Below are 8,362 nucleotides of genomic sequence, written 5' to 3'. Positions count from 1 at the left end.
TTTTGTAACTGTGGGTTCAGATTCCATTTTGATTACAGAAGCTGTGAGCAATGTTCATTCCTAGTGGGTGTATCATGGCTGTGGCTTCCGGAGAAAGCAGCCAGTAGAACAGCAACAGATCCCTGACAGGGAGGGCCATATCCGCTACAGCCTGTACACTCAAGAGGATGCAGCTGTATCCTCCCACCAGCCTTGCACTTGCATTTTCCTTCATCAAAATTCAAGCAAATGCTGCACCTTCTGTCCTTGCATCCCCAGTGATAACTGACCTCCTAAGTGTGCCTGCCCTGCACAAAGTGCTCAGGTCGTGGGCGAAAGGGAATTAAACACGTCCACCCTCACAGAGCCACCATACCTGCCAAAAGCCTTGGGCTTTCTGCAAGAGGAGGCAGCTGGTTTAGGAGATGAGTTACTATTAACAGACATCTGCAACTAGAATCCACCCTCACAGTCTTTCAACACCCTTAGAGACACCAGCAAGGATCTAGCCTAGAGGCATTGATGTCTAGGAGACCTGATGGACACTGCATGCGTCACTGTGCCAAGTGAGAGGAAAAATCATCTCAGGGAGGGGGAGCAGAAAGAAAACAAGGACCCCGAGGATCACATGCTCAGAGGATGAGAGGGGAAAGAGGTCAGTTCCTGACAAGCAGCTCAAAACAACCCCATTGTTCTAAGTGAGACTCTGTTGTCTCTCTTTCACCAGGTGTTACCTGGAAAATACATCTGCCCATTCCTCTCTCTCCCTTCGCCATTCCTCTGCCCTGTCTCCTTGCAAACTGGGGAAATTTGTGAGACAACTGTAATAGCACCAGCTTCCTGGCTGGTCTCACCTCATCTTCCTAGAGGAAAGTAAGCAGACCTGATCCGATGTCTGGAGGAAGAAACATGGACTGAACTGGAGAACTCTGTGGGAGAACTGTGCACCAGGCAGCCCTGAGGCAGACTCTTTGGCAGAAGCACCACATCCCATGGTAGGACACTTATATTTAATTACTTGTGTGTTTTTTCCTGGCATACATATATATCTACTCTGTGGGTTCACCTGCCAGACACTGCCCTGTAGTAGTACATACCAGGATTAGAAACCATAACAACCCCTAGAAATGCTGTTGCCTTTCTGACCTCCATATTTTTTCTACTCCCTCCTGTCACCTTTTGGAAAGGCTAAAAGGGGCAGACAATTTCCTAGAAGAAATAAAAAAAACACCCAGGCCTCTCAGGCCTTTCTCCGTATATGAGAAAAGAAGTCCAAATCTTTTCCCTGCCCCAACTCCTGTAACAAATGTTCCTTCTGGGTCTTCTCACATGTATTCCAGAGCTTATCTGTAAGACATTTCAGTTCTGAACAAAGCTCTAGTCCTTAATTTTGCATCCTAATAAAGGCCATACCCTGGCAAAATTATGATCAACCACAGTTCTCTGTCATGTCCATCGGTGCCCTTGCCTCACAGCATCACTTTACTGATTGATGCCAGAGCAGGTTCCATGGGTACACACAGAGTAGATAAGCCTTTTGCATAGAATGGTTATTTTAAAAATTCCTTGAGATCATACTGCCAAAGAAAGGACCCTGCAAAGGGCAGTGGTGCACATAAAATGAAAATACTATGCTCCCCAAGATGCTGTTGTGGTGAAGCAATGCAGAGGAGAAGGGAACTTCTTGGCATGGTTGATTTAGGGTTGTTTTGGCTCCCAGTCAGCTTGGAATACCCCAAGCCTTTGTAGAACCTATTGAAATGAAATGCTGAGGAAGTTGTACATCCTCTCCAAGAGTCAACTGAAAACAAAGTGCAGGTTTTATAAACATGGTGTGTGTACACTATTAAAATACACTCTTTCTGCTGGGTTTTGGCATTGTGTCTAATACTGCTGGCCAGAAAGGCTGGTTGGGAGCAGGAATTTGGGGATTTCTTAAAAAGTACAGTATTAGAAAAATGTTGAAATGTTGACATTTCCCACAAAATGAGAGTTCCAAATTTCTTTTTGGTCAGGAACCATCAAACTGTATCACTTATTCTTCTTTGGAAATAGTATCCATGTTCAATGCAATTGTATGAATATGGGGGGACCTTACAGCAACCTTCCAATAAAGGCTGGGGAAGACCTGTTCACCAGGGCATGTAACTATAGGACAAGGAGTAATGGTTTCAAGCTAGAGAAGGGTGGACTTAGGTTGGACATGAGGAAAAAGTTCTTTAGTATGAGGCTGGTGGATCACTGGAACAGGTTGCCTAGAGAGCTGGTGGGGGTCCCATCCCTGGAGATGTTCAAGGTCAGGCTGGCTGGGGCTCTGAGCGATTTGTTCTAGTGTGAGATGTCCCTGCTCATTATAGGGAGGTTGGACTAGATGACCTTTAGAGGTCCCTTCCAACCCAAAACATTCTGTGATTCTATGATTCTTCCAATATTCAAAAGGAAGTGTGAAAATTTAGAATTTATTTTTTGCTGTGTGGTACATATCTGCCCCTTTATTTGTCATGAGAAAAGCTTTTTAAACTTTGTGATTTTCCTTTTTGTTTGTTTTATTCTTGTTGTTGCTTTTCCTGCAATAATCTCCCTTCAGGGACACTAGCTTTGAACTGATGGTAACAAGAGACAATGTTAACTCAAGTGTTCTTTACAGAGGTCACCTGTGTGAGTGTTTTAATTGGAGCAGGTGCTAAAACCTGAACTTAGCATGTTCCTGAGAACAAAGGAAAGCAAACACAGAGACCAGTGAATCAGGTTTTGCATAATCCCCTTCCTAATAACAATTGTCATTAAAACTGTTAAGCAAGTCCTTGTTTTTCTGATACCTAGGCACTGCTGTATGACATTCATCCTTTGTTGATGGGGAGTGCACTGGCCCTTAACTGCAGTCTTGCTCATCTGTTTTTTATCAAGTACAACTACTATTTCGGATCGGAAGACAACGTGTTCTACGCACAAGGATCTTGTCTGCTTCAGAGCACAGCGCTTCCCAAGCGGATGCCACTCTGGCTCCTAGCCCTGTCTTCCAGAGTCAAGCAATAAATTCCATTCCTTCTACACAGTACAGCAAAGGCCATATGAGTCATCAATGGGTGTAAGGACAGTGATAAATATTCCTTTAAAATGGTTTCTGCTTGACTGTTCCTTCTTTAAGAGCCCTTTTGGGAAGATCTAATCAGGTCCCTGGAAAGAAGTGCTGCCTGGGGCCCTGACAGGCTGGATAATGCTTTCTGCTGTGAAGATATGAAAAGACCCTTCTCCAGGTAATTAAAGCTATTGTCCCGCTCCCCAGGGACATTTGCAATTAGGCAGTTGATTTCACGGGTTGGTTATGGCTTGGCTGTGATGGTAACTGCTTGGATCCAGTTGGCTCTCTGGTTGCTTCTGCCCTAGTCAGCTGGGGATGTGCATGTCCCCATCCATCTGTGACAGGTTCGAGTGGCCTGCAGAGAAGCCAGGCAGGCATCCCAGCAGCATATGAAAGAAGGTTATTAACAGCTGCAGCAGTGCTGCAGGAAGAAGTGATCTGTTTCTTTAGCCTCTGGTGCACTTTGGCATCAGCTTTGCTAATAGAAGAAGATCAGTACATGCTTTAAGTATCAACGCTTCCTTAAATAGCACCAGGAAAGGAAATTTTGCAAAGCAGGTCTTGATGTCAGAGAGATCATATCTGCAAAGGGAGAACAGGCCAGGATTCTTTCGTCCTACTTGCCTCTCCATCACAGGCTCTGAGGGTTTAGATCTAGACATGTAATTTGTACTCTTCCAGTTTTCCTGATCCATAAAAGACAGATTTCCCAGTAAATCTGGAGAATCATTCTTTACTTTGAAAAACCACAGTGAAAGCAGCTGGTGGCAATCACCACTGCTCAGCATGATAAATAAAGGGAGCAAGGTGCAAGCCAGGTGCACAGAAAGGCTGACAAAAAGGGAAAAATGCAGCACTTCTCTTGGCTATCTGAGATACAGGTCCACATTTTATAGAAGCTGATGGTTCCTGCAATTAATAAATGCAGGTTTTAGCACACTGTCCCTCCTGCATGCTCTCAAGTGGCATGGAAGTGGCCCTTCCTGCAGAAGCAGCCTGCTGAAGATCTGTATAGTGAAAACCATGGGAGGCATAAAAACATTTCTAATGCTCCTCTGTGAAACCTAGATGTGCTGTGTAATTGTGAGCTCCTTCCCCTGGTTTCTTATCTGGAAACTATTTACATTTCTGGGACACCAAACATCCCCTGGCATGTCCCCAGCCAGCTCAAATCCCCTCCAAGAGATGGGAAGGGAGGTGAGAACTGTGCAGTGCCTGCCTTCACACAGCCAGCCTCTCCCTGCAACCTGGTTTGACAAGAGAAGGAAAAAAACCACACAACAAAACCACAACAACAAAGCCTGAAGACTATTTTTATTTATGATCGTGTCCATGAGCTGCTCTTTGTCTAGACAGCTGGTATTAGTATCTGAAACTGTCCTGGAATCCGAAATACCATTTATTTACAGGGGAAATAAAAGCCCTAGATTAAACAGTTCATAAAAATAATCTGGGAACTGACATGGAGCCCAGGGAGGCCAAAGGTAACAAGATCTAGAGCAGGCATCTTAGTTTGTCTTGGCTATTGAGATGTTTTCTCAGAAAACAAAACAAAACAACTTCCCCCTCCCACCCACCCCTCCAAAACAATTTGGCTTCAGGAGAGCAGTCTCCTTTTGCTTCCTCCCCTCCTACCTTTGTTTGGCTGCTTTAAACATATCCCCCTCCACCCCACCAACAAGGAAGTTTCCAAGCTAGTCACCCAGTTGAAAAGTAGGACTGCAGAGGGGTAGCTCTTATCCTTCCAAGAAAATCCTTGGAACTAGGAGTTGCTATATTTTCATGCAGAGACTCCAAATGGCATAGATGCAGCCAAACGTGTTGACACTGACATCTAACCATCTTTTTGATCCTGCCTGCAGCAAACAATAAAAGCAGGGAGGTAAATAGCAGGAGCCCTTGCTCTGCCCTTTTGCTGTGGCAGAGGCTCTGCCAGGAAGTGGTCTGTGCCTGCTCCACTGGGATGGCTGTGCTGCAGACCACCTGCTGGGCCTTCACACTGCGCTCGTTTTTCACTGCCGGTTGACAGATACTAGAAGGTTTCCAGACGTGGACCTAAAAAGGAAAGGAGCAAAACAAACTTCTGGGCTCCATCTGCTCCCTTCCCTTGATGAGCAGTGTACCATCACTCAGGGCACTGTATAAAAAGAGTTTGAGGGACTCTACCTATAATTTTAAACAGCAGCTGCCAAACTCTTGAGACAAGCTGCACTAAGGTATGAGAGTGTCCCATTTGAGAAGGATCCACTGGCTCCTTGTTGAAGCCAAAAGCTTATATTCAGTAAAGCATTAGACCTAATGCATGGATGGTGAAATGCTCAAGGCACATAGGGACAGTTCAATCAGTAAGGCAGCAGCTGCAGGAGAACACAGCAGGTTTAGGCTGGCTCTGGGCTGTCTTCATGCAGCATCAGCAGAGCCAAGAGTTGGGCAGAAGTTCTGAGCAGTTTGGAAGTATTTGGACTTGGAGGTCTGCAAGGGTCTGCAAGAAGCAACCCTAGGTTCTGTGATCCTCAAAACTGCCAAGACCTTGTATTTTACTTTGCTAGTGTCTAACATAGGCTTTTCTCATGTAGCCATTCTGGCAGCTCCCAAACATGAATGCAGAGCATGGGCCATATTTAATGGAACTACCAGTTACAGTTGTTAGTCTCATGTTAAAATACAGTCCAAGGAAATCTGCCATTTTAACCCAATGCATGCAGCAAATCACCTCTGTTGCCTGTGTTCTAAAATCCAGCTATGAGCCATGCTAGTTAGGAAACTGGCTGACTTTGAGCTTTGTCTACTTTTAGAGGCAGATACTGTATTTTATAGTGCAGAGAAAAAACAGTACAAAAGACTGTGTATATTACAAAACAACAATCTGCTCTCTTTCTTCTTGCGTGTTCTCTGCGATCTTTGGAGCATCTGCGACATTACCAAGAGGGCCACTTTCTGTGGAGAATAGCTGAATTTTGGCTACTGTTGCAAGACTCAATTTACTGGACCATGGACCCAACCTAAGATGGCCAAACTTGTCATAGCATGGAGACACTCCTAATGAGGTCAGAGTCTGAAAAGACAAATTCCAAAGCACAAAGAGAAAAGGATGTTTTCTTTTCCGCTGGACAAAACACAACTTTTCTGGCAGGCACAAGCAGGACAGTCTGTCCACTTTGGCAATACCCTGCACGCCTGGACTTACACAAGTGTGTTTTTACATGCAACCCAGTTTGATTACACAATCTCTTTCCAAGGGAATTTGGCAAGAAGTGATATCTGAGACTTTAAAAACTGAGAGCACTCTGCAGCACGTGGCTTCTCTCACACTGTTTCTAGCACCATTTGGAGCAGCTGACCACTGGGAAGACACCCAAAGAAACCCACCCCGACTGTTGATCAGGTACTCAGCCTGCCATTTTGGAGACACAGTTGCAGGTTCAGCCTCAGTTTCCAGCTTGTACCTGCCAAACTTTACCAACAGCTAATGATCAGAACACTGAACTAGCCCCTAGGCTAAATCTTTTCATCTTTTTCTTCCCCTCCTCAAGAATGATTCTGAACTTTTGCCAAAAGCATCTGGTAAGAGATTAACATATTAAAGGCGTTTTCTGACCAACAATCTTTTTACACCTTGGCTTCTTCAGAAGTTGGATCTGCTCTTTCAGTATTCATCCCTTCCTGAAAACACTGTTTAACATCCATCTGGGGAGACAGTATCTAATGCTCCTAGACTCAAACTTTGAGAAATGCATCATAACTTGTCTTAGGATCCTCATGTTTGTTCAGGTTGCAGGTATCCTACCCTGTATGACCATGATATTATTTTATTTCCATTTGCTGTTTGCAGAGAAACATACATGCCTTGTGCTTACTGAAATGTACTTGCAGTTAGTGCTAGTAGCAGGCAACCTCAAAGACGAAAACAAGTTTATTCTAGTGAAGGTCATGATTAGTATTGATTATGAAGTTTGCAACACAGTTAGCAAACACAAACACAAGAAAATGCAGACCTAAAGCATGTGTGGCACAAGTCTTTTACTCTAAATGTTAATAATCCTCCAAGGCATTCCTTGCCTGTGGGTCTGCAAGCCCACCTCAAGCCTGTCACCTTTTAAACTCCAGGTTTATCTGCATTTTTTACTATTTTTAAAATGCAAATAAAAATGTCAGATTGAATATGAAAAATTACCTTTCTAATAATGACAATCTTATCACACACCACTTCACTTTGGAAGAGAGAGTTGGCATCTCTGAGAAAATTAATTGAAAACATCTGTCTTTATCTAAGTAGGATGCATTATAGGGACTCTGCATGCTCATTCCGCTAGGTTTTGCTTTATAAAAGCAATGTAAAACTTCATTTCTAGCATTCTGTAAACCCAATTTTCATTGCTGTCATTTCCTATTGTGTAGCACAGCTTCAGTCAGTTTTCATTTAACATTTCAGGGGCCACAGCAATACAGCTTACTGTTTTAAGGGTATACTGTGTCAATGTTATCAAGTATCACAGCAAATACCTTCTGAAATCTTTAAATTTGGTCACTGTCTATACCAGGTCAGAATGAAAAATGTCAACATGTCAGCCCTAGTGATCAAAGTGCCCCTTTGTCTGCTTGATTAACTGTCTTCCTCTGGGTTTCCATATAGCTCATTAAACAAAGCAAAGTAAAACCAGGTCTTTATAGAAGCAAAACGTTTGACGTGATTAACCAGATTTGCTGGTAATGTGTCTAGACAGTTTGAAAAATAGAGCTCATATTTAGGAATAACAGCTGTTATCCCTCAAGTCTGTTGAACCTCAAATTAAGTAGGAACAGACCCTGTCAATATTAGGTGGTCCTCTTCCAAAGGAAACATCCAGCAGGTTGCAGGAAATTAAGTTACTGATTCAGTAGGTGGCATTTTACCTTTCAGATCAACATCCCATTCATGCAGCCTGTGAGAAAGTTCTGCACTCCCAACGGTACCTGCTTTGGGAAGAGTTAGAGGAGTTCAGAGCCTCAGTTGTGGGAAACCCTCAGTATTTTTTTCAAAAAAGAAAAAAATCAGCACCTGTGTTCTGGCCAGATGCCAGCTTAGGCAGGTGTTTCTTGCCTGTCTGTGTGCCCTTTATAATAGTAAGTCAGAGAGCATGTTTGCTTATGCAGGTTTTAGACAGTAAAGTTTTGCTAGGACCTCCTAAATAATAGTTAATGGCTTAACAAGAGGTTATGAGAGTGAACAATGACAGACTCAGGCATTTGTGGAATTCTTCAGGATATACAAGGTGCTGTGTGGTTGTCCAGTAGAATCTATTTCTTGGCCTATGTCCCCCA

General features: G+C 43.6%; 1 long non-coding RNA gene across 1 annotated transcript; it reads left to right on the top strand.

Annotated features, from left to right (window-relative positions):
• The first annotated feature begins 721 nt into the window (after positions 1–721).
• On the top strand, positions 722–7,141 carry LOC127392857 (uncharacterized). Its single transcript, XR_007891349.1, has 3 exons — positions 722–974; positions 2,803–3,236; positions 5,969–7,141. It is a non-coding gene; the product is annotated as an uncharacterized LOC127392857 (long non-coding RNA).
• The last annotated feature ends 1,221 nt before the right edge of the window (positions 7,142–8,362 follow it).

This window comes from Apus apus, chromosome 20 (assembly GCF_020740795.1).
Source record: "Apus apus isolate bApuApu2 chromosome 20, bApuApu2.pri.cur, whole genome shotgun sequence".
Taxonomy (NCBI): domain Eukaryota; kingdom Metazoa; phylum Chordata; class Aves; order Apodiformes; family Apodidae; genus Apus; species Apus apus.
Note: the sequence above shows the minus strand (reverse complement) of the source record. Positions and strands in the feature narration are given on the sequence as shown.